We start from the raw sequence: 7,739 nt of genomic DNA, 5'->3' as shown, positions 1-7,739 counted from the left end.
GCTCTTCCCTGCTGCATCTTTCAATCCTGTCCCAGTCCGGGGCTCTTCCCATCTTCTCAACCATGGGGGCAGAGAGGTTTTATCCATTTTGCAGATGAGGACGTGAAGCAAGAGGCAGACTGGAGCAGGAGCACAAGGTGGTCTCCAGAAGCCAAGGTCAGGGTCTCTCTCAGATTCACTCGAGCTCATATCTTTGCCACAACGGGAGAGTTTATTTTTCTTTTTTTTTTTTTAAATTTAAACCCCTAAACTTCAGCAGTACAGCTATGCTTCTTATTCAAGCCTGCTTTCTCTTAACGCACCCCTAGCTCTGTACGGCATTTCCTGGCCAGAAACAGCAGCCTTAAATTCTTCAAGAGCAGCGTTTAGTCTCACCACAATTTTTATTGTGCATCATGAATTTTAATAGAAATACACACAAACCAAATCCCTCAGCACCAAGGCATCAAGACAGGCAAAGTTCCTACAAGGTGAGAGGTGCTACTGTTTTTTTTTAAACACAGGTGCAGCAAATAGTTGTGGTGGGTGAGGGAGAGCCCAGTGGAGCTCCTTCCATCCATGGAGAGCATGGAGCTGCCTGCAACTTTAGAAATCACCTTGGTCAGATGATTTCTACATCACAGCAGGGTTTCCCATCTTGGGTGCTCCGTATCAGCATTTGTCAAAGCTCGACAGCCCCAAAATGCCAAAATTAAACCAGTCAACCTGCCCACTCACATCTTTTTTTTTTTCCCCCCCTTCAGCATAACGAGCACAGATTAACCCAAAGCCACAAGAAGATCCAGCAAAGAATAGACAAAGCTCATCCAAGTGCCAGATGGTAGAAGTCCCGACCAAATTCAAAGGCCTCTTCCCTGCTTAGCCTTCCCAGACCTAATCTAGATAAAAGCCCTCGCTTCTCGAGCAAAGAGCTTATTTTCCACAGTAAGAAGATGAGGCTGTAAATCTTGGAGAGCCAGAGGAGCATTGCTATTTAGAGGAGGGCGTGAGAATCCCAAGACCCAACTGTCTCAGATCTTGCACTAAATGTTCCCAGTCTCACCCTTCTTTGTATGTGGGGGCAAATCAGTAGGTAACCTGGGATAGCCTACACCCCCATCAGGAACGAAGAGCCAAAGTTCTCCAGAGTAACTTCAGTTGGTTGTGACCATGGCTCAGACCCCCAAAATAACAATTTTGCCAATGTGTGTTTGCATTTTCAGACATTTTAGACCTAGGTTCATAGGGCTATACAGGCTCCCAAATGCTAGAGTAAGCCCACCCGTAAGCAGATCTCTGGAGGAAAGTCAAGCATGTGTCTCTCTGGATCTCCCTGAAGGCTATTTGCAGGGGATGGAGTCTGGATTTCCATAGGACACCTTCAGAAGGAAACCTGTGCTTGGACATATTACCCCAGCAGCACATCTGGCATTGGAAGGTCAACCCATGGATGGGTAACAGGCACACCAAGTTTCCCCATGCTGTTGTTTGGGAATGCCCGGGCCATAAATAGGAGGAAATCTGAAAGCATGAAGAGACCTCCACTCTCAGGTGTCTTCTAGTCCTGGCTCTTGCTATCAAGATGGCTGTCAACATAACCAGCTGCATTTCTGCTGCCCAGGAGGGGAAGCTGGCTGTCTGGCAGCTGCAGATAAGGGATGAGCAGACGGACACGGTGGGGTGGATCCTGGGGGCAGGAGGGAAAGTTGTGGGTCTGAAAGTCATAAAAGGCACAAGAAGAAAGAGAAATCAAATCAAAGTTAAATGCTGCAGCTCTCCCTCTCGCTACAAACGTCAGCGTTGAAATAATCCAGGAGTGCCTTGAATTCCTGCACGAAGGGCTCTAACATCTGATTTGGGATTAAAGCAGCAGCGCAGAGCGGTGAGCTCCAGCGGCGTTAGCCCAGAGTGCAGCGGGAAGCACCAAGCCCTGCTTTTCTTCCTGGCCATCCCAGACAGGCTTACAGACCTCACCACCCCCATGAAATCCTTCCAAAACACAACCTCCCATTTAACAAACACAGAGATGCAAAACGACCACCTACGCCTGCTGCATCTTTCAATCCTGTCCCAGTCCGGGGCTCTTCCCATCTTCTCAACCATGGGGGCAGAGAGGTTTTATCCATTTTGCAGATGAGGACGTGAAGCAAGAGGCAGACTGGAGCAGGAGCACAAGGTGGTCTCCAGAAGCCAAGGTCAGGGTCTCTCTCAGATTCACTCGAGCTCATATCTTTGCCACAACGGGAGAGTTTATTTTTCTTTTTTTTTTTTTAAATTTAAACCCCTAAACTTCAGCAGTACAGCTATGCTTCTTATTCAAGCCTGCTTTCTCTTAACGCACCCCTAGCTCTGTACGGCATTTCCTGGCCAGAAACAGCAGCCTTAAATTCTTCAAGAGCAGCGTTTAGTCTCACCACAATTTTTATTGTGCATCATGAATTTTAATAGAAATACACACAAACCAAATCCCTCAGCACCAAGGCATCAAGACAGGCAAGGTTCCTACAAGGTGAGAGGTGCTACTGTTTTTTTTTAAACACAGGTGCAGCAAATAGTTGTGGTGGGTGAGGGAGAGCCCAGTGGAGCTCCTTCCATCCATGGAGAGCATGGAGCTGCCTGCAACTTTAGAAATCACCTTGGTCAGATGATTTCTACATCACAGCAGGGTTTCCCATCTTGGGTGCTCCGTATCAGCATTTGTCAAAGCTCGACAGCCCCAAAATGCCAAAATTAAACCAGTCAACCTGCCCACTCACATCTGACATGCAGGACTTCCCACCCCATCCTTCCATCCATCCACATGCAGGAGATGACCCCAGGCACCATCAGCCCTCCCTGCCGTCAGCAACACCCCTGGATAAGCGAGGCAAGAAGCCCCAAACACAGACCCCAAACCAACACACAGACATCAAAGAGATTTCTGGCTTAAATGATCTTTCCGGCACTGCCAAGGGGGTTCCTCTCCGCTGTGGCTTTGCTAGCAAACAAATCAATCACTTTGCAGCCTCGAAAATGTCCATCCTCCCCCATTTACAGCTGCCTGTACTGGCATGATGCAGATCCCTGCCTTCCCACATGGAATGGGTTAGTGCCTCACCCTCTGGTTTCAGCACCTCTGGAAACCCAAGAAATTAAACTAAACTCCTCTAAAACATCCTTGGCGTCTTCTCTCAGAAGGTTAAAACAAACAAATAACAAATAAAACCAAACACTTTAATTTGCCAGAAGGAAAAGCAACCCCTAATGGACGGTCAGTTCAGTGGGGGGTTTCCCATTTCCAGGAATGGGCTCACTCGCAGGCATGCTGAAGGTCACAGGGTTATTGGCAGCTTTCTGCAACAGCAAAAAACCCAGATGCTCGTGGGTGGAAGTGACCTATTTTGGGGAAATGAGTAGAACAATGCCCAGAGCACCCTCTCCCCACGAAGACAGCAGCAGGGAGGGATGTTTCACAAAATCTTTTGGCAGCAAAGTGCCATCTGGTTTTGCAATCAATGGCATGCTTATGGGCAAAGCCATGCGTCACACAAACTAAGGCTGGGAGGAGGAGGCAACAGCGTTACCAGCATTGCTAAGAAGCCCCAAAAGAGACAGACCCACTGGAGAGACCTCTCCGGCAGAAAGCTGATGGCTCCTGGGCTCTGCCATACAGATACAGCAGCTCCTGGAGACATCGTGCTTCCAACAACATGAACATTTGCAAGCTGCTCTCAGGAAACTTGGCCAAAAATAGGACACATGTTGTGCTATCCGCAGGAGTCACAAGGTTTTGGCCCTCCTGAAGTCACACCACAGGAGTCACGTGGAGAGCACCCGTAACAGCTCCTGCTCCATTTACCAGCCTCCTCTGTCACACCACAGCAGAGCTGTCTCAGTGCTAAAAGTTCCTATAGGCCATGCCTGTACACAGAGAGGTGCTCTTTGCATGGCAGCAAACAACAGCGTGGAGGCGTGAGTGCATCCAAGTCTCACCAGCACACAGGGAGTGGTGGCTCTAAAGGCACTGAGGTTTCTGAAGTCACCTGCTGCTCAAAGCAGGTTACCAACCTGCAAGAATTCAACACTACCAGAAATGTTGATTTCTGCAAGTTGCCCACAACCCTAAACACCAACCCCATTCATACGCAGCAGCTCTTAAGCAAACCTTCGCCAGACCCATTCCCATCCCAGTCAGCCACCAAAGTCTCCCCACGCCTGGGTAAAGACCCCTCAGCTCTAATCAGGTGGTTAAGATATTCATGCGGCAGTCAGATCAGCGCAGCACCAGATGGCCTGAAGGGACCTAGGGTTTGTGAGAGTTTAGCGGAGATGCCAGCAGCAGAGGGGAGAAGCCCCTCGCCCTCAGCTGCAGGCACCCTCCCTGCACGGCGTGCTCCTTCTCCTGGGGAGCATCACCACGTCCTCCCCATCCCACCCCACTGGGGAATGGCAGCCTGGCCTTCGTTATTGGGCAGCTACAAACTTTAGCTCAAATTTAGCTCTCCCTGCTGCTATGATGCCAGAAATGACTCAAGGGGAGATCCTGGTGCTGCAGTAGCTGGCACATGGACCCGAGGTTGTATTATTCGGTGCGTGCTCATACTTAGCCCTCCAGTTTTCAGCAGAGCTGCTCAGATACCAACTCTCAATGACAGGGAAGTGCTTCTTTAAGTATTTTGACTTTGTCAGGGCGACCGTTCCAAGGGGGCCATTATCTGCTCCAGCGTATTCAGCTACCCCAGCCAAGCAAGTCCCGGCAGCACCAGGCTCCAACAAGCCCTGGACGCCGGGGGACTCCTTCCTCCCTCCAGCCAGCTCAAACACAGCAGCTTTCAAGCTGCTTTAATTGACACCAGGGTCCATGCCAGCCTCCAGCTGTGCCCGGGCTTTGAGAAGATGACAGCCACCTCGTGTGCCAGAGTACTGGCTTCCCCTCGCGCTGCGGTCACTTGTTTGTTTTACGCATGTACAGTCATGCCCGGGCAACCACTTGGTGCAGGGAGCTTTACTGCTGAAAAACTGCTTTGTGTTGGTCTCCATCCCTTCTGCACACAAAATGCTGTGGAGGCAGTAACCCCTGCAGAAGGGCTGCACTGGCACCAGGCAGGTCATGGTGCTCCAGCAATGGCAGAGCATCCTCATGCAAGAGGCACACCCGGGGCGGGTGCTGCTGGGAGATCTCCTGCGATGAAGGCTTCCTGTATTCCTACAAACCGTATTATTCATGCGTGATGGAGTGTCAGAGGCTGTGCTCCCAGAGCACCGGGTACAGCACAGTTTGCCAGGAGTTTGCCTCACTTGCTAACAGCCAGCAGGAACCATGGATGCAGCATCTTCATTCAAGCAAGATCTAAGGTGGTGGGAGGAAAAAAAAAAAAAAAAAAAAAAAATGCTGAGATGTTTAAGCCAAAGTCAGATTGCTCCAGAGTAACTGCACTGTCATTATTCTAAAGAAAAAACAATTTTAAAACAGATGTGTTGCCAGGCATATGAGTTGCAGATATCACTCCATCATAGGTATCATCCCACCTCTTCATACATGCCCAGATGAGCTGCATCATTACATGGAAGTTGCAACAGTAATCCTGTATTTGTCAGAAAAACACCACTGTGCATTTAGACTTCATCTGGTGACAGCAGTGGTGGAAGCCATGGCTCTAGAACTCAGCATTCAAGTCATTTCATGCACAGAGCTTCCATTTTAAATTGCAGAAATCTGCATTTTACATAGCTATGAGAAGAAACGCTTACGAACAGGCAAGTATAAGGCACAGCATGTTGACTCAGAAATGAGGAGCCATTCTAAGATTTTAAGTTACTTTGACATTCGCTTCACAGCAATTATTACTGTAAAATCCAAAAGCTAATGTTTTTTATTAAAGGGTGAGAACTGGTCAGAGATGAGCTCCTCCCTATGCAGGAATATAGACAAGGACTTTAAAAAAAAAAAAAAAAAAAAAAAAAAAAAAAGAGTTCCCTCATCCACCATGGGCAGGACAACACAGGCACTGAGGCTTTATTTAAGATAGGGGATGGGAGCTAAAATCCTCCAAAGAACAATTAGGTACCTGTGGCCTTCAGAGCAAAGTTAGGCACAGGAGCAGGGTCCTGGTCAAGAGATACTAATGTCTTGCTGCCAGTGAGAGTTTGAGCCATCTTCCTGTAAACACTGCCTCTCTCCTCCGGATATTGCTGTTGATACTAATTCTGAATTAAGACAGACCCTGTGCTTGCTAGCTAGCACCAACATCAGACCTGGGCGGCTGAGGTTTACAACAGTCGCAACAGAGAAAGGCAAATCCTCCGCAAAACCTCCTTTAATCAATAGCAGGAACAGGCTTGCCTAATTGCTTTGACCTTTGCTCGGTAAGCCTTCCGCTCACCAGGCTGGGCTTCAGCGGGGGAGATCCACAAGCCCAATTTATTCCTTACAAATTTCCTGCTGTTCCCTTTCCCTGCCTGGGAACAAGACCCAGGAAAAATGAACGAATTCCCCAGACTTTTCCCAAGCACCTGCAGACATGGAAGGACCTGTGGGAACAGAATCGAGCCAAGGTATTGCACTGTTTCTGCTGCACCAAATGTATCGAGGAGCTACTTTGCTCTGACAGTCACCTGGAGCAAGCACCAGTTTGCAGGACCAGCCAGTCTAAAAGCCCTGGGAACACTACAGGGACTCTGTTGCATGAAACATTTATTTCTAATTAAAAGAGTGGGTCTGTGGCCTCGGATGCTGCTCAGGGGATACCATGTGCCTACTGCCAAGTGAGCGCTAAGGCTGGGTGCGTTGTTTCTTGAAAATACAGGTGGAGACAAAGAGACAAGGCAGGCTGTTGGGTAGGAGGTGTTTCGGCACAGCATGGTCTCCCGCTGTGCTTGGCGGCAGCTGGGGGACGTGGTGGGGAGGGGGGCTGCGGGAGGGGAGCAGCATGAGCACGCTCCTGGCTGGCACCCAGAGCCCCCCTAAGCCCAGCAGGGCTCTGTGCACTGGCGGGGGTCACCTCTCCCACGGGGGGATCTCACAGCTCTCCCTGTCCCCAGCAGCACCTCGGCTGGCACAAGAGGAGATGCTGAGGAGCACAGCATCAACTGGAAGCTACAGATAAAGTCAACCTCACTGAAAAAAATCCCTGCCGTTGCCACTACAGCTGCACTCACTGCACAAAACCTGGGCACTGACGGAGTCCAAAGGAGCGGCATGAACTAAGAGGCCACTTGGGAACATCAGGGGAAAGGGCTGCTGTTTAAACAACTTTTTCCATCCCTTCCCAAATGAAGGCCCTGCTATTTTTGGGGGTCCACAACATCGGACAAGGATGCATTTCTCAGGGGAAGGGGGGAAGCAGCCTACCTTTGTGCTACTGCTCCTTCTGCTCGGTCAGGGGATGCAGACCTCGACTCCCCAGCAGCCATAGAATCATAGAATCGTCTAGGTTGGAAAAGCCCTTTAAGATCATCAAGTCCAACCGCTAACATACCCCTGCCAGTCCAAACAAGGGGTGCTCCCGCCTCCCTCTGGGGCCGCACACACCCCAGGGGGGCTGCGGGGTCCCTGTACCGGAGCTTTTCGTTAAGAAAGGAGCCCTTACAGCTCCAGGCAGAGCCACGAGCTCATGGCTGCCGACCTGAGCCCCCGAGGGGCCCCGGCTGAGCTCTGTTCTGAGCAGGCAGGGCAGCAGCATGGATGGACGGACAGACAGGCAGTCCCAGCCCGCGTGCCCTGAAGGGGGCTGAGGACGCCTTCCCCCCTCGCCCTGGTGCCGATTCCCTCGGGGAGCGCC

Source organism: Egretta garzetta, unplaced genomic scaffold (assembly GCF_000687185.1).
Source record: "Egretta garzetta isolate BGI_Z169 unplaced genomic scaffold, ASM68718v1 scaffold108, whole genome shotgun sequence".
NCBI lineage: Eukaryota > Metazoa > Chordata > Aves > Pelecaniformes > Ardeidae > Egretta > Egretta garzetta.
The sequence above is the reverse complement of the archived record's forward strand: the minus strand, read 5'-3'. Positions refer to the sequence as shown.